The sequence below is a fragment of the Camarhynchus parvulus genome, chromosome 9, assembly GCF_901933205.1.
Source record: "Camarhynchus parvulus chromosome 9, STF_HiC, whole genome shotgun sequence".
Taxonomy (NCBI): Eukaryota; Metazoa; Chordata; class Aves; order Passeriformes; family Thraupidae; genus Camarhynchus; species Camarhynchus parvulus.
The window spans coordinates 7,299,259-7,318,281 of NC_044579.1; the positions used below are offsets into that span (position 1 = coordinate 7,299,259).

The 19,023-nt window shown below is 43.6% G+C and overlaps 1 long non-coding RNA gene across 1 annotated transcript in view; it reads left to right on the top strand.

Annotated features, from left to right (window-relative positions):
* The first annotated feature begins 16,180 nt into the window (after window positions 1-16,180).
* Window positions 16,181-19,023, top strand: part of LOC115906743 — a 47,423-nt gene continuing 44,580 nt past the window's right edge. The window contains exon 1 of the long non-coding RNA XR_004060953.1: window positions 16,181-16,426. This is a non-coding gene — a long non-coding RNA (uncharacterized LOC115906743). The remainder of the gene's footprint in view (window positions 16,427-19,023) is intronic.

Genomic DNA, 19,023 nt, shown 5'->3' on the forward strand with positions numbered 1-19,023 from the left:
AGTGACTGCAAAATGTAATTAATGTTATACATGACATTTTTCAGCACTGATTTGCACTCAGTATTCTGTAGTGCTTCTAGGCTGAGGAACCTGTTACAGAGCTAAATTGTGTCTGGATTTAGGATGGAGGTGCCATCCCTTGTGGAGAAGGGTGTGTGTGATTGCAGAAGCACTGCTGTTAGGCTGGACTGGGTGAATCATCTGCAATTTGAGGTTATTTAGGGGAAAAATGCTTGTGAATAAATCTTTCTAACATCTTTATCTGGGTACAGTTGAGTATGCCTTGATTGCTTCCCAGTTGTATTGCAATGCAGCATGTGCAGGCACAAGTGTGGAGAAAACTGCTTTAAATGTTCCCTCAGGGGTATTGGTTACTGACAGCCTTAGGTCTGTTCACCAAATGCAGGCTATCCCAGAAAATCAGGTGAAAATTCTTAGTCCTTATGTCCATGTTCCTCAATTATCTGAGAACAAAATAACGGAGAAGAAAATCTCTTGAAAATATAGGAAAATGTTGAGTATTAATAACCTCACAACTCATAGAAACTACCATGAGAAGAGAAAAGCTGGGCCATACAGGATGGATTCTTCCCAAGGATTAGTCTATCTTATGTGAAAATTTCCAAGGATCTCACTTAAAAGTACCCACCTTTTCAATTTAAAGGATAAGTTTTTTAACAATGAGGATATAAATCAGTAAAAGTGGCAGAAGTTTAGAATGTGTTGTATGTAAAAAAGTTTCTTCAAAATTATTGGAAAATCACATTATGAAGAAACATTACAAGTATATGTAGTTATGCTCAAAACATACATTGTGTTTGGATCAAAGATCAAAAATAACTATGGGACTTAGTACAGCTGTATTCTATCATTAAATTCTTACTTGTGTCTCCAAACTGAGGAAAACAAATCCTTTAAATGAAACAATGTTTCAATTTAGGAGATTTATGAAAAGAAAAAAGTATTTTTCAAATTTCACATATTAAGTACAAACAATTTTTCATTTTGGTTTTGATATCATTTCAAACAACAGTGTTGGTCATAAAAATGAGATGTTAGCAACACTGAAATCTCCTTAAAAAGCCCGAAACAGCAGCATTGAGTTTTTTGTTTTTACAAATTTGAATATAGAGCTCTGGGAAAAGGGAGCCTAGAAAAAGTAATGCAACACCAAACCTGATCCCTTGGCTGGATGCAGCTTTGGTTGGCTTCTGACATGACATGGGGTTGAGAAAAAAGGGCAGGGACTGTAAAGCTGCCCTTCAGTTCTGCCAGGCTGCAAGACTCCAAACTTCCCTGGCAATCAGCTGCCACTGGAGGACAGTGCCTTGGCCAGCTCTTCTCATTTTTAATTTCTGCTGCCTGGTGCTGGGAAAGGGACAAATGAGCTTTCACTTTGCTGCCAGCACAGCCCTGCTGTCCTTGTGCAGGAAGGGAATCTTCCCAGCTTCCTGTACTTTATACCACTGCAGCAGTACTGAATCCCCCCTGGATATGCACAGCTTTCATCAAGTGAACAACAGTAGCTAATGAAAGCAATCAAATTAATTGTCAAACATTGCGAGAAAGCACCTTTATACTCCCTTTTTCTTGCAGGCTCCTTATATTTTGCCAGTTTAAAAATCAGGGTGTTTAGTCAGGTACGGAGGGAAGCTCTGGTGCAGGGGAGGCGCTGCCGCAGTGCTGGGGGCAGTGACAAACCCTGCTGCTCTCTGGGCTCACTAGCTGAACAAAACCAAGATTTATTAGAAAAAGTAACTAACTCAATGGGACAGGGATACAGACAAAGACAAGCCAATTTATTCAGAATAAAAGTTATTTTGCAGGAATTTATTTACTTGAACTAATGCAAACTAAATTTGAGTTCACCCTTTTCCTTAATTTGGCTTATATTGTCCGAATGCCTCAAGGTACACACAGCTAAGTTTTTGTTTAAAATTTGTGAAAATAAGTGTCCTGGTATTGTTTTCAACTGACAGATCATCTTGGTTTAGAATCATTTATGTTCCAGCAGATGCTGGCAGGAGGAACAGCAACTCACGAGATGAAACATGAGAGTAAGAAGAAAAAGACAAAGTACTTTCTGAGGAAAGACTTGAGAAAATGTTGCTAAATCAGTCAGTGCCTTTGTCATTCCAACAAGTAAAAGGGTTTTTATATTATTTGAGTATCAGATGTCTGTCCCAATCTTTATAAAATACTCACTTACTGACAAATTATAAATCCTGCAACATCTTCTCATCTGAAAACTCAAATGATTAAATGAATGCCAGCCACAAATAGAAGTGAAATGCAAGCCAGACACTGTGTTACCCAGAAATGAAAATAATTCTCCCACACTGTTCCCAAAAGTTTGAATAGATGATGAACCAAAGATGGATAATACAACATACCCTAAGGCTTGGCAAGCTTTGGATAATTTGAAACAAGGATCTGACAATTTGCAGAGCAGCTCCTGCAATACCCTGTGCCCTGGGCAAAGAGCTTTCTGTGACGTCCTCAGAGTTAGGAATGTCAAGTCCACTGATGGGAACACTGAGTTCTCTTCTAAGTCCCGTGGAAACTACTCTGTCTAACAGCTGAAATAAATGTTGCAGTTCCTCTGTTTCAATTTTTGATAGAAAAACAGGAAGATATCTGGATGGTGTCGTTATCTGAAGCATAATTGCAGACAAGCAGTTAGGATTCCATAGGGTATTTCTGTCACCTTGTTTACTGTAGGCAGGCAGACCCTTCCTTTCCAATGGCAAGTAAACTATTATTTATTAACATTTTAGGCTAGGAAGTAACTGCAGCCTGTGGAGATAATTCTGAAGTAAAATCCTCATATTGAAAAAGACAAAGAAAAAAGACCAAAAAAAAAATAGGTAACTCAAAATCTTTTAAAAATAGCAAAAACAGAGGCCAGGATCGGTGAGCAGTTTCCATTTACTTGTAAAGAAGGGCTGAAGACCATCTGTAGAGGAAGAGTCACATCATAACCCTCCTGCCAGGCGAGGACCAGGTTTGCCATGCTCTTTCCAACCAGCAAACTGCAGAGAACCACTCACAGACTCCTTTTTCCATCCCAGTGGGTTTCCATGCAAACTTCCACTTGTTGGCATGGCAGACATAAAGCCATGACACCATGGTGACACTGTGACTCCTGAAGCCTGGGGAGCATTCATGTGAATTCATGTTAAGAGTGCGTTGCTGGTCTGGTTGAAAAGTTATCAACCACTCCTTGTCCCCGTTACTTGTCCCTTCTTTTCCTTCCCTGTGATCATCTATGGCAGCTGGACACTTGCTGGCAGAACTGCATGTGTTCTGTCAGCAAACAATGAATGTGATTAAACAAAAATGTAATTAAAGCAAACAATCAAAGGAAAAATTAATCAAAAACTAAACAAGCAAAAAAAATTGCTTATGAACATTTCCAAGATAAACTAGATAATTTTAATGGAACCTGTTCACAGACTGAGTATATGTGCAGGTTGTTGGAATGGGAACTTCCAATGGGAAGTAGCTGAGAAAAGATAGTGACAGTAATCTCCTAAGCAGAATCAGCAAAAGCCAGAGCAAGGAATGAGGGCAGCAAAGAAAATTATTAGGCAGAGGATTAAAAACAAACTGAGAAGTGGTGTTTCCACATTGTACATAATCCATCTGTGAAACTCATTGCTGTGGAATTTTGGTAATACTTACATGATTAGGAAATTAAAAAAAAAAAAGGGAGAGGGAAAATAAAGGAATGAAAAAAATTTCAAAATCCTATTAAAATATGTCTTAGGAAGCTCCTGATCTCCATGTGTCTGGACATGGGGTGAATATGGCAATATTTCTGCTCACCCTGTCCTGCAGCTCTACTGGACACTTGCGTTGCCCTTTGCTGTTGAAGGAGGATGCAGGACTGGATGCAGCCATGGTGCCACCACTCTTCTGGTATCAGATTTCATGTAATCAGGTCTTGTGCTATTTTAATCTGCAATCACACAAAATAAAGCTATGAAAGTCCGTGGAAGGTACTGGAAAAGTCTGGTTACCATCCTGAAACTGCTAAGCTGGCTTATACACACTGGAAATAAATTGTTATTCACTCTCCCCAATAGAGAATCCCTATTTCTGTGCTATTTTAAAGCAGGAAGTGATAGTAAATTAGCTCATATGAGGGTTTCTGTGATTTGGACATTGAAGTGGCTTTTTCCAAACTATGTGTGTGCATGTACCATTTTGTTTATAATTTGAGTCCTTAATTATATGGAATGCTTAGAATCAAAAAAATGTTCTTTCTTACTTTCCTGAAATAAAAGTAATGTGTTATTTAATCTGCAAAAAAATGTCCTGATTAAAAGAATTGTGAAACTTCTGCTTTCTTAGTAGGACTAAATTTAGTCATTCTGAAATGTAGAATAGCTGCTGCATCTATTAAATATTATAATCTTGGTTATCATCCACTGAAATACATCTTTTTCCAGAGTTCTAATGGAAATATAACAAGATACCAGAAAAAAAGAGCATAAGGAAAAGAAAATTATGCTTGGTACTCTGAAAATTGAACATTTTAATGGCAATAGGATGAGGAAATTATGTGTATTGCAAAGGACTTTTCACTTGGATTATTTTTTTCCCATAATTGGAGCATCTTAAATGATATCATGATATTTAGTATAAGTAAAGCATGAGTAAATGTAGGAAAAGGACATAAAAAGACAAATTTCAAGCATTTGGCACTGGAGGAGCAGTACTAACAAAATGAATTGACTCACCAAGGCTGCAGTCCAGCAGCTACCAATGTGTTGAAGTTCATCAGTGATTTTTTTTCTAGTGGAACTATTTATAAATATTAGTCTGGACAGGATCCTGGGATCTTATAATAACAGGACTAAATTAGTCTACAGGGTTCTGGGTTTCTAGTTTAGCTTTTATCACTACCTGAGTAGTGCTACCACGAGTATTTAAGGGAATCTCAATTAAAAATTAGAATTAGCAGCAGAGTTCCTTTTTGCTTCCACGGATGCTAAGCAGTGTCCTGGACATTGTCACTGTGCACCCAGCAGCAGTGAGGGCCAACAACAGCTCCACATTGTCCATGGGCATTACAAAGGAAGGATAAAATCAAAGGTAGAGAAGTCGTGTCACTGTCATTTGATGATCAGCCAGCATTATTTCAATCTTATCCAGAGATCTTTGGTCATTTAACTCTGTTCTGTGTCCCTGTCCCCACAAGGTGGAACATTTAAAAGGATAAATCAGATACTTGAGAGATGTAGGCTCGTGTGGATGAATGTATTGAGGAGCCTAAGGCTCTTTGATTTCCCAGTGCCTTTGAGGGTCTGGATTGTAATGTTGACTGTCATCAGCTTATTGAAAATAGCAGAGAACATACCTCTTCACTAACTATTTTATTATCCCTAAATGCCTACTGCGGAGAAGAAAAGACAAGATAGATCCCCACAGGACTCGCCATGGAAACACTGATCCTGGGGGGAAAAAGCCACTCAAGATCAGTGCTGTCCACTCTGTGCAAGTACAGAAATATTCTGGTGCATTGTATGAAAAAATGTTTGTAGGCATAAGAATTATAAGCACAAGTATCTGATCATCAGACACTGACAGGGTGAATGTAGCCATTAACTAATTAGCCACAGAATTTGCATAACCTGCAATCCTCAAATATTTTTTATGAATAAATTGATGGTCATCCAAATAGTTGCAAATGAATTAATTAGAAGAGATGATAGGATTATAGAGATAACCAAATTAAACTAAACATTTTTAGTAATTAAAATATTTTACCCTTATGATTACTCATCTAATTCTACTCGTGAGATTATTTTTGTCCAGTCCAGTAGAAAAAAACATGACCTGTTACTATATGATTTTTTTTTCTGGTTTTTACCTTTTCTTTTATTGCTCGACTGTGCTGGAACAGCCAATGAATTTTTAAAAAGCAAATTAATACATTAGCTTGTTAGTGGTTATCTTCTTAAGCAGGACTTGTGAAAATTTAGAGCATTTAAAATGCTCCAGCTGGCTGCTACTGTCTATTTTGACTGCTACAAAATTCACTCATACACACAAAATATTTCTCTTGTCCTTTGGTAATTAATAAGTTAGAAGTGCCAAAAAGAAAAAAAGGAAAAAAAAAGAAAAGGAAAAAAAAATACTGTTGCTTTGGCACTATTATAACAGGAACTATGAGCTTCTCAAAAAGTATGAAATACCTTATTCTATGTTTAGAGCTGATTGTGCTATTTGTTAGTTGTGGCCTTGAAGTATTTTGATTTAATCTTAGAAAACAGGGCTGATCTGGATGAATTCCAGCTGAAGCTACAGGAATTGAAGAATTAAGCTACAGAACATAATGAAATGATTCAGTCCCATGCAAACTGATGAGCATCACTGTGTGTAATGGGATGTGTGTGTGGTTGTATCTGAAGCGGGTTGTATACCATTGATTACAAAAGTACCTTTTACACATAGTGTAAGATAATTACTTTGTATGAAAAGCAGACTATTTTAAAGCATTTATTTTAATAAATACATTTAGCACTAGTTTTCTGTATGTGGGTATATTGTTAGTGAGTAGTATTCAAGGCTAAAGCCCTCACCTTTGTGCTGATGCTGAAAACTATCAATTATAAAGCACCTAACAATGTTCTACCAATGAGCACTCTCTTTTAGTGGCACGTTCCTATTCCTCTCTTTAAAAGACAGATATTGCTGTGTGCAAGAGCACCAAGACTAGGGTACCATTGTTAAGGCTGATTAAGGGGAGGAGGAACTGTTCAAATTTTAGGGTTCTTTTCTTATCAGACATCTATTGAACTGAATAGCATTTTGTTTTATATCACACTTTTTATGGCCTAGGTATCTCAAAGCTCTTTACAAAACAGTCTGTTTCAATAATAAATATTACCAGAATAGTGAATGTGTAGGCATCTATTATGTGATCTGCAATAGCTCACATACTCTTTGACATTTGAACAGTGCATTTAGGGAGCAGGGTGATGGGAATATGTAAGATAGCTTTATTTGCAAGTGTTAAAATAAATGTTTGAGAATCTTAACACTGAGACCAAAAGTAGGAGGAAAATGTTTGTCCTGCGCCTTATAATTTGGTAAAACCTGCCTGGCATCCCCCTGGATGTGGTGATACAGATGGCAAGAAAAGCCAGAACAATAATTGTTCAGTGGAGGGATGGAGCTCTTGAAAGAAATAGTCTCAGCCTACAAACATCTCACAAGTGGTTTAAGACCATAGTGAAAACAATCCTCACCACTGAATTGTCCTTGTTGGAGTGGTGGACCTCAGTCTGCATGGAACAGATCCACAGTTTCAGCTAATTTTGACTGTGCACAAGAAGAAAGTAGGAGGAGGTATGTAATAAATGCTGAGGAGGCAGTAAGAGACAGAGAAGGGGGAAATAAGAATGCTGGACAGTAAGGGATGTGTGCATCTCCTTCCAAAGCTGCTGGATCAGCCACAAGCCATACTGGCACAGAGCTGTCCTCTGTGTCCTCAGTACAATTACTGCACTGCTAGCAGAGACTGTAAAAAATATATCCATCTGCAGCTCAGGCAGCACTGTTCACAGTCCACCAGAGTGGAAATTAGGGGAAATGGCAGAACTGGTAAAATCCTGAATTGTCCCCAACTGGATGGCTTGTGGTGAGCTGTGGTCTTCCCTATAGGTTCAATGTACAGCTGTGTGCATGGCTTCCTCTGACTGACTGTGCACCCCAGGTGCATTTTGTCTTTCTTTTCTCCAGATTTCTGGCTATCTGTGCCCTAGCTGTCCTTTCCTCTTGTCAAGGTCTCTCTCTCTTCTTTCTCAAACTCCATGTACTCTCATCTCCCTTTCAGCTCTTCTCTTCCCCCCACCCCTCCTTCAGTCTGGACAACACTGCACCTCTTTTCAAAGCCTTTATTTTTAGAAGAAAATAAAATACATGAAATCTGAATGACTTCAAAACCATATTCTGGTGCTTTCTCTTGCTTCTCACTCCACTATTGTTGTTCAGGCAGTGTATAGAGCACTATATCAAGTAATTGGGTATTATATTTTGGACTGTAGTTCGGGCACTAAAAATAGCATATTGGTGACCACTTTGTTCCATATGCCTCCTTTATAAAAGGAGCTAACGGCACTTTTTCAGGTTTTCCATGTTGGAACATTAACTTCTAGCAGAGGTGCTATTCTTTTTGTGGTGAAAGCAAAATGAGTGTGAGCTGGGGATGATCATTGCTTCCATGAAATTTTGTGAAACTCATTGCCACGTGATTATTTCCTATCACCAGGTTCATACTTGCAGTTTCAGGCTGACATGTTGCCACTGCTGTTGTTAGACAGTTGCTTTGTTGTTCTACCATTTTTTCTATCCTGTGCTCTTTTAGACAGCGAAAGGCACTCACAAAATCACTTTCATTAAGACAACCACCAAGTCAGACACTGGTATCAAAGGCTGATGATCTTGGTGTTCAGCTAGAAACATCTCACAGGAGCCTGATTATCACAAATGATAAGAAACTGCCTTCTGCCAGTCGTGCTCTTACAAAGTGTATCACCTGGACCTCCAAAACTCAAACCAAAAGGAACCCAAAGTACGTGGCCACTTTTTGCAGCCTTCTCTGTGCTCCCACACTCACGTAGCTGATCCTCAGGACTGGGCAGTGGTTTCTGTCTCTTGATGGGGTAACTGAACATGGTCTTGAGGAGACCTCTTTGTTTGGAGCATCTCTTCCTGTGCACTCCTTCCTGCTTAGTTTCAGGGCACCCCTGGCATGTGCCTCTGTTTCTGGAGGTCCTGTGGGTTATTTCACTGCTCACTTCAGCCTCAGCTGGTGAGGTCGAGCTCCTGTGCTCTGCTCCAAGGTGATCTCTCACTTTCTCACTGTTGAGAAGAAAGATGACCAGCTGACAGTAAAACTGCTTGGTGCTGATGAGCCCTTGGCTTTGTTACTGTGGTAAAACATACATCATTTGACAGCTGCTTGTGCATGGGAAAAAACATAGATGATTAACGGTTTCCTATCTTTCCTTGCTACTGATCTTCTTTGCTTATGACAGATGAGACTTAGATGTCTTTTTTTAAGAGACAGAGAGAGAAAAGGAGAATATTTAAACTTGTTCTCACCTAAGTCTTTTATGTTATCCTAAGGACCTTATTTGTAGTAGAGATTTTTGTCTGAATTTCAGCTCTCCTAAAATGATGAGATCTGTCATTCAGCTTTAAAAGAGAATGTGAATTCTTCCCTGGCTGGATGTTTTTTTTTTTTTTTTTGCAAAAGGGTATAATGCTAATTTTACTTATTCAGAAATTAAAATAGCAAACAGTTTATATGAGGTGTTGATAATTACCTATATTACTGTAATGCTGTGACAGATGTTGGCAAAAAAAGGCAGAAAATGCCTACAGCTGTGCACTCCATGACATCCAGTTTATACTCAGACAGAAGGCTAACAGATGTTCTGAACTGTCACTTTGCCTAAATGTTTTTAAAGTCTAAGGACCTGCTTTATAATTCACTAGGGCCTCATTTGGTTTCACAGAGGTTCTCAGAATTCCCATCTGTGACAATTAATGTCGAAGACTTTTATAAATCAACCCCTGTCCTTATTAGCCCTCTGCAAATAGATATTGTGTATCTGTACACTCCTGAGGCTTCTATTTTTTGTGACCTAGTTGTTAATTTCTATTAGTTGTATATAGCATAACTCTTGTTTTGAGAAGAAACAGATTTGGGTGACATGAATACAGCTTGAGCACCAGAGTCAAAAGATTGCTGCTATAATTTAGAGTGACCTCAAAATACCTATGTTAAAATAGTTTTTATTTTCTTGATGAATGTTATGGTCATTTCTAAGGTGGCTGTAAAATGCTAGCAAGTTCAAGCTACTTGTTTTCCCAAAGGAAAATATAAATCTTGGTGGTCTCAAAATAGAGAACTTAGACAAGAATGTTCAGCTGCCAGAGATATTCCTATTCCTAGAGAATATTTTTGCTCAAAAATAGTTAAAACATTTAAGGGGCACTTTAAAAAACAAATAAAGGTTCACATATTAAATTATGTTCTTTAAATTAAAAAAAAAGATCTTATAAAAGTGATATATAGGTAATGTATGCATGTAGAAAAACATTTTAAATTGTCACCTCAAGCTCCGCCCAAATTTGCCAGCATACCTTCAGACAGGTAAAAAATGTCTCTAGAGTAAAACAACTTAATACTTTATTGATAGTTGCCATTTCTTTTTAAAAGCTGAATTCCTGTTGTACACTATTTTTAATAGTTTAAATATTGTGCTAACATAATCAGTGTTTGTCTTCTGTTCCCCAATCCTGTATAGAAGCAGAACTCCAAATTGTACATCTTTCTGGGTTTGTTTCTAAATTACTCCCCACACTTAATTACGAGGATGAGAGGGATGCCTTATTCCTCTTTGTTATAGGCTAAGCTCTCAGTAATCCCAAACAAAAGAGCCAGTTCTGGAAGATATAGGATTTGCTAGCAGGATTATGGTCTCATAGATAATGATGTGCAGTCAGCAGAAGCGAAGCTTTATTTTAATTCAAATAAGCTAGTAAACAAACCACTGACAAGTCTGCTGGTGAGAGTAACTGGCTTCTGTTGCCACATTGGCAGCTAAATTATAGAAAATCTATTATACCCTGTTCACCATATGTTTAATTTAATGCAGATACGAATTAAACTACCCACAGTGCCTATTAAAATGACAATACATATTTTTTAAATATATGAATGTTTTAAGATACATTCCCCTGACCTTAAGAAGGGCAGTGCTGATTTAGGAGACTACAGCAAAACACATGCTAGTCAACAGATTCTCTTCTACAACAACAACAACAGTGATTTGAAAAAACACAGAATATTAATAGTACAGTTTTGTAACAGATAATGAGGTTAATTGGGGTGTTTTACCTTCTAAGCATCTGTTCTTACACACTTCACTCCCCCTAGGTTCCTGGGCCTTGCATTTGATAGAAGTGGTTGATATCTAATCCTCTGTATACTTTTTAATTCAGTGCCAGCTGCAGTATGAGGGTTTTGCCCTTTTCCTGCTGCAAATGACTATATTCCTCATTTCTGCATATTCTCATTTATTAATGTTCTTTCAAATAACCTGGATTTCTTGACCTGTCAGGAACCTTGGAATTGCTACTCTGTAATACTGTGGAGGGTTTCAAATTATGAGGAGGGATCCCTGCCTAGGGCCTGTGTTGCTCAGAGGAAGAAGTGTTGAGTATCATTTGTTGTGGCCCATTAGGCACCCTGATTGACTTGAGTTCTGTGGTGGTTACAGTGAAGCAGGTCTTGGAGAAAAAAATTAAAATAACTGCCGGCAAATATTGTGAGAGTCTAACTAAGTGTGAGTGTTTCCAAATACACTGAATTTACCTTATAAAGTCAGTAAGAAACTGCAAGTTATGGGTACCAGCAGATGTTACTGTTGAAACAGTTCCAAGGACTACTTAAAACTTTATTGAAACCACAGAGAAATAAATTAACTTCCCCAAATTCACCCCTTATATCTTAAATGAATGATGATGAAAAAAGTGCCAGTCAAAATATTCCAAGTGAAGAGCTCTCTGGACTTCCCTGGGGTCCTTCTGCCAAGATTGGAGCTCTCCTTTCCAGCTCCAGTGTGCTCACAGCAGTAGTAGGGATGCAATGAAAATGTAAGTTTTGTGAAATACTTGCTTGCAGCTTGTGAATTGTCACTTTACTCCATGGTAACATAGTCAAAATTCAGCATTCAAAATTATGTTTCCCACAGTGTTTAAGATGTAAAGAGCACATGCAAATGTCATGTGAACATGTGGAAGTGTGTGTGAAGGGAGTTCTTGGCTCCTGTAAATGTGCAGCATTACACACCAGGCCCAGACTGTATTTTATCATGTGTACCATGTGCATGAGGTGTGCAGTGGAAAGTGTGTATATACTGTGTGCACATGTGTGCTCATTGTATGTTTATTTTCATTTCATTTGCCAAAACACATTCAGAATCAATATTTATTTGTAATGTAGACATAATATACACAGGAATTTAAGAGTTATGGCAAACAAGTGTCACTTATTTGATAAATTCATTTTTAGTACGTAAAAGAATGTCTACTTCCAAAGAAAATTGACATCTAAGGAGCTTAATGTATTAAAGTATCAAGTCCAGGAGATATTTGGACAAAATACAGAATATCACTGGTGCTGTACTTTCTGCTCTTCTTCCCAGGACAAATTTATCTTATACCAAGTGGTCATCTTTCACTAAAGGCATATTTAGCACCACAGCTACCCATAGCAAAATCATTGCAATAAGTGTGGAGGTAAAAAATGAGCAGGCACTTTCATAGCAACCATGGAAAAAAAAATTAAAAAAAGAAAAGCTACACAGAAAAAAACCTCTACAATTTTAGAAGGCGCATATAAAGTTCTTCCGTAGATTTCCGTGCAGCAAAAGGCCTGCCTGCCCTGCAAACCTGCTGCTCCTCGAGAGCCACTCTTGTGTGCTACAGCCTCTTTGCTTTTGGGTAAATGGATTTTCTCCCTTCATATCCCTGAGGGCTGGGGGCAGCAGCCAAAGCTCCCGGAGTGTCCCGAGTGCTCCGCTGAGGCTGCAGCGCTGCGGAGCGTGCCCAGCCTTGCCGGCTGCGCATCTCTGGGGCACGCACGGGCACCACACCCCGGCTGCCGCCCGCAGCTTTCCGCTTAAAAAAGCATGAACGTTGCAAAAGTGAAACGAGAGGCTGGGAACTTCTGGAAATAGATTGGGAAGCCCCTTCTCCCAGGAAAGGAGTCCCGGAGGACACGCGGGGTGGCGGCGGCCGAGCGAGCTTTGCTGGGGGCGCGGGGGATCCGCGCTCCGCGTGGGCTCTGCCGCGGGGCTCGGCCCCCGGGCAGCCCGCCGGTATTAAACTTTAACCCTCTCGCCAGCGAGGCACGATGCGAAAGAAGGGCTCGTCCCGTGTGGTGTGAACCTCAGCTCCTCCGGGGAAGATTAACCCGGGAGCCCCGGCGCGGGGAGCCAGGCACAGGCTGGGGCTGAGCGGGGGCACTGCGGTCACGGCAAGGGCAGAAATATTGGCTGGGGCGAGAAATACCAGCACCAGCCTATCTTCCCACTCTGTTTTGAAACAGCTTCAGTGCTTTGCCCTGGGTTGGAACTCCAAAATTCTGAAATTATTTTTCTTTCTGGACACAGTGTTGGGTCAGGCACTCAGCCCCTCTACGGGAGACCGTGTCTGGCAAACACCTTACCGGTCTGTTGGAATATGCAGCCTAGATATAAATATATATATATAGCTAATTTGGAGTAGTCCGTTATTTAACTATGCACCTGGATGCAGATGATCTGGGTTTGGATGTTTTCTTTTGTTGGGGGTTATTTCCCCAAGCCTAAAATGAATTGTGAAAGTCAAAACCTAGGACGATCATTATCACACCCCGTGGGATCGGTCCCGGCATAGAGACTTAAGGGTACCAATGTTCGTGTGGGAGCCCAGCCCTTCTCAGACCAAGGGCGAAAATGCATGTGGATATGCGAATTTCTCTCGGAGCCCTTCCAATATGCGGTTCACTTTTTTTACTGTTGTTTGTTTGTTTTTCTTTCCCTTCAGAAAGTGTTAGCAATTGCTGCAAAGCGTTATAAAGTTGTAGCTACCCGGTCCACACACGGGTGATTTCGTTTCTGGTTATCGGCAAAATGAGCTTTAAGCCAATTTCGTGCTTCAGGCTAAAGAGAGGGATTCGTATTTCCCTCCTAGATGCGTGGCATTCCTGGAATCTCTTTGTCAGCTTGCCGTAAGATGCTGCTGTAATTTGCTTGGAAACTCTCACCAAAATTTGTGTACAGCGGTTAAGAGCAACATAAGATTTCTGAGCCATCGGATTGTTCTCTCTGGAAAGAAAAATCATCTTTCATTGATAAGTCAGTATTAAACTATTCAGAGCCTGGTTCCCATTTATCCCAAAGAACCATCGTAGGTTCAAAATATGCATTTCCTACTAATCTCTTTCCTTCCCTGCTCTAAGAAATAAAGTAGTCCTTCAGGAGAAGCGGTACTTTCTTGGAAAATCCTAGAAAAGTTCTTGCACGATTTCCTGAACTTTGACACTCTTGGCTCTTTTATGCCACTTCCCCCCCGCCTCCTGAACATGTAAAGGCTACTGCAAAACGACGGGAGGTTGCCTGAACTCAGCGGCTGGAGATGAGCTCTGCCACCCTCCGTACGAGTCCCCTCTTGGCGTTAAGGCTGGCAGGCAGCGCTCCCCGGCCGCGGCAGCGCCGGCCCTGCGCGGATGCGTGCGGAGCTGGCGGGGCCGCTCCGGCGGGGCCGCGGCCGCCCCAGAGAGGCTCCCCGCACCCTCCCCGCTCCGGCGGAGCGAGCTGGGGAAAAGATGTTTATCCTGAGATGCAAAATGGGTTGTTGAAAAACAAGCCATGTGCAAATAGTTTAATTTTCCGTTTTGATGCTTATCTTTGTCTCCCGAATTTCATCGGAGAGGCTTTAATTGGCGTGTGGGTAATAGTTCCTAAATAATCCCTTATTAGATGACTTCAGACGAGTTGTGAACCAATAACGTCTTAGTCCCAAAAGTGAAAGTAGAATTTGAAGGCTCAGGTCAGTTTTTGTCAAAGGGCTCATTTGAACATCTTTTAGTTCGCTGAAAAAGCTAATTAAAGAACGTTTGAAGGTTAAAGTCATTATTCCGTGCTGTTGTCGTGCTACAAGTGAGCCGAGTTTTGTGAAAACACAAAGGGCAGAAGTCACAGAGGTGGATTACTGTCAGTCCAGGCTACAGAGGCACAGAGAACTGTGGCATTAATTCCTATAGAAAGGTAGACAAACACAGTCACTGACTAACAACTTTCCCGCAGAGCCCTATTGTCTAAGCACTTTCTACCGCTTTGGGGCTCTCTTCGAGTTGCTATAGTCGTAACCAGATCCCAAACTAGGTAACGGGGCGACTTTCGGGCGCAGAATTCCTGTCCTGTGAAACAATTTCCACGACAAAAATCGCTGCGGGTCTTGGCGGCTCCCTCTAACATTTATTTCTCCCTTCAGCGGCGCTAATTTATTCATTACTTGGCAGAAAGTTAGCAGCGCGGCAGAACTCTGCTGGAGCCCGCAGCACCTCCGCACCCGCCGCCGCCCGGCTGCCGCTGCCCGCTGCCTCCGCGGCCCGGCTGGCCGGGCAGAGCCGCGGCTCCGCTTGCGGGGCGGCTCCGCAGCCGCTCGGGAACTTTGCGGGCGGCGGCGCCGCCGCACAAGAGCCGCGCAAGAGCCGCGCAAGAGCCGCGCTGCGCGGGAGCTGCGCGCCGCGGAGGCGGCTGGAGCGCAGGGACAGGCGGCGCGCCCGCGGGCAGGAAAATCCCGGGGGCTAATCCCGGGGGCTGTCTGCAGCAGTTCGCGCCTTTGTGTGTGCGTGTGCGTGGACAGCAGATTGCAAAGCCGGGCACACAAAGATAGGCGCGCACAGGCACGGCCAGGGCTGCTCAGCCTCGCCTCCCCAGCGCCCGCTGCCTTCGCGCTGAGCCGCTGAGCCCCACTCGCTCTCAAAGTCTAGATTTTTTAGGTCTGGGAACGACTGTAGATCTCCCCAAATTCAAAGAAACAGATGTTTGGGCTGATTATGGATGGGGGGAGGGGAGGAGGGATCCCTGCAGCTGCAACTCAAAGAAATATATTGATAAAATATTTCAGTGGTAATAAATACGCAGAGATCAGCTCGACCTTGCGAGGTCTTTATTTTATTTTTTTTTCTCCATATACAAAAATCTTTATCAAACCTCTATTCTATGGCTTCAATAAACAGAACCCATTACCTCACGGCAGCTTTTGTTGGCCTGTATACAAGCGAGAACAAAATGGTTATTCAGGAGAACGCTTTCGATTTTTATTGTGTGTAGTATGCACAAAGAGCAGTGTTATTGTATTAAAAAGAACCATCTGTAGCAGAAACAATGGCATCAAATTATCTTTGAATACCCACTGCAAAAATATAAAGCTTTTTTATTATTCTTCTGCTGTACGGTGGGGGACAGAGAAGTGACTTTTTTGTTGTTGTGGGTGCATTCTTATAACACACACACAAAATCAGCCATTGGGATTTTTTTTAAGCCATAAACGATTTTTTCCCCTCTTGTTCCAGGGACTGCAGTTAAGAGCTAGGGCTAGGACTTGGAGGATGTGTAGGCAAACGGAAAGAGAGCCGGGGGAAGAAAAACCGAAATGGATTCATTCTCTGTCCTGGATGGAGGAGGAGAGGAGAAGAGAAGGGGACGTGCGAGCTTCCTTCAACTGCCTCTGTCCGGTGAAAAGTGCTCAGACCCCCGGGGCTGCGCCGGACTCCGGAGTCCGCGCGGACTTTCGCGTTGAGCTGCCAATCAAACCGCTCGCAGCCACCACCCTGCTCTGGCACCGACATGTAAGTAGCTGCAGCACAACTTTGACATTCACAGTTTTTCCCCCTCCTCCCCCGTGACCTTTAAAACGATCTGGAAATGTAGCTCCCACCTACGAGCCGCCACTCTGAGCTCCACCGCGTTAAGCTCGGGGACTCGCGTACGCGTTTGGGCTCGGCTGAAATTGCGCGGCCGCGCATCGCGAGTGAAGCGTGGGGCAGAGGCGCTCCCGGTCCGCGGGCTGCCTCTGCGCTGTCTGCTCCTCTCCCGCGGAGCTCACGGCCCGCGGGGAGCGCTCGGGCTGCAGCAGAGCCGGGACTCTCCCCCGCGGCCCCGGGGCGTTCCAGCGCTATTTTGGCGTTGCCCCGCGGGGCGAGCCGCGGAGAGGCGCGCAGCCCCGGCCGCGCATCGCACCGGGCGGCAGGCGCGACGCCCCCGCGCCTCTCCCAGGGATGCTCCGTGGGTTCGTGGCCGGGAGGTGCCCGGGCCGGGCGCTCCGCGGGCGCGGCCGGGGCGGTGCGCGGGGCGCGGAGCGGCCGCCGGGCGGGCGGGGTCTCCCGGGCGCGCCGCTCTCTGCCGCCCCCTGTGGGCGCTGCGCTGCGCTGCGCTCCTCCCGCGGCGCTGCGCGGCCGCTCCCGGCCCAATCCCGGCACAGGGGGCCGGCCCCGCGCTGCTCCCGCACGCCCAAAGCGGAGCTACACGCGGGCGGAGGCGGCGCATCCCAGCCCGGGCTCCGGCTGCGCGGGGTTCGCAGCCGAGTGAGCCGATAATAAATCATCAATACCTTTTTAACTGCCCGCCGCTGCCTTCTGATGCACTTGGGGCTGGGAAAGGCCCGAATTTGACATGTTGGCTCATTATAATAGCATTTAAAGGGAAACTCTTTTTAGTTACAGTTAGCAAAGTTGAGGTTGGATTTCCCCCTCTTCGCCCCCCCTCCCTTTTTTTTTTTTTTTTTCTTGGTAAGAATTTGGTAGATAAAGGTTAATCTTGGGCTGAATGATAGAGCTGTGATTGACAAGAGAAAAGGTGTTGAGGGCAGGTCGAGCTGTCTTATTTACAGCCCACTGCTTGCTATAGAGCCTTTGTTAGGACTGCAAAGCTAATTTAGTGCTGATCAAAAGCACCACAGAGTTAAAGGACTGGTAATGACTGCTAATTTCATTTCAGCCTCATACATCCCCAACTGCTGTAATTAAAGACGTGCTATTTAAATACAGGTGAAGGGGTTTTGTATTAGGGGGAAAGTGGGTAGCCGGTTACAATTTTATTTATGGTTAATATGGTAAAAGTCCAACATTCGATTTATGAATGTAGCGATTTGCTTTTTTGCACTCTTCTGCCCCTGCAGAGCAGGGCTGGACGGCAGGGTCGGCCGTGCAGGGGCAGGGCGAGGACAGCGCGCCGCAAGCGATGGATGCGAGCCCCCAGCTAGCGTGGGGTTATCTTATTTTTAATTATTCCCATCAAACGGCAGTCAGGAAACATCGGGAGCGCAAGGGAGAGGGGAGATGGAGGGGCACGTGTCAGCTTTTAAGTGCCTCTGCGGAAGCTCGGGTCCTCATATTATTACTATTTTTAATTAAATTATTTTAGCACTCCACGGCTGGTTCGCTGGCTCTGAGACGATGTAATTTCACAACCGATATAACAGTTTCTTTCTGGGAAACATCAAAGGATGAAAGCTCTACATTTCCGTAGTTGGTTAAAATTGACCAAAAAAAAAAAAAAAAAAAAAAAAAAAAAAAGAAAGAAAAAGAATTTAGCCTTTAATCTCTTTTTATCCACGACGACTAAAGATCTGTACTCGACCCCGCTCGGCTCCGGGCTGCCCGGGCTCCCCGGGCTCCCCCCGGGCTCCCCCCGCTCCCGCGGCCGCTCCGCGCGGGGGGCGGCGCCCCCTGTCGGCCGCGCCGGGGGTGCCCGTGGGGATCCCGCGGGACGGGCGCGCCCGCGGGGGCACCGGCACCGACACCGACACCGGCACCGGCACCGACACCGACACCGACACCGGGCGGGCGAGGAGCCAGAGCCTGGGACCGCCTGCGAGCCGCTGCAGGGGTTAAAGGGAGCGCGGTGAGGTAGGGACGGGCAAGGTGAGCAGAGAGCCCGGCACAGGAACTATTGGCAGGGAAGCCACCTCCAGCTTGCGCCGTTTGCTCTCCGGAGATATGAACGTGGGCGGAAAACAAGTGAAGTGCCACCGACTTCTTTCTAAGCAAAGCTTTCCATAAGCCTGGCTCTTCCAGAAACGCTGATAAGTGATGCTCTCCCACAGAGCAGAGCAGGGGAGCTGCTGCCGGACCGCGCTGCCCCGGCGGGCGGCGGGACATCCCCGGCAGACCAACTTCTTTATTGGCAGCCTTAGGCACAAAAAGTCAGGATTAATTTTTCATCGTTCCCAACTTCGTTGTTCCAGTGCTGTCAGCAAATGCCAGGCTTTCAGATGCTCGTGGTTGTGTTTTCCTCCCAACGTGTCTTAAATAAGTCAGTGTTGACAGGTGTTGCTTGTAAGCAGCGTTGAACAGTTCCTTTTCATTAAGGAAGCATTTTCTCAAATGGCATATGTTTAAACCCCAAGCAATAAAGTCACCTCAATCCCCCTCAAAAAAAAAAGGAG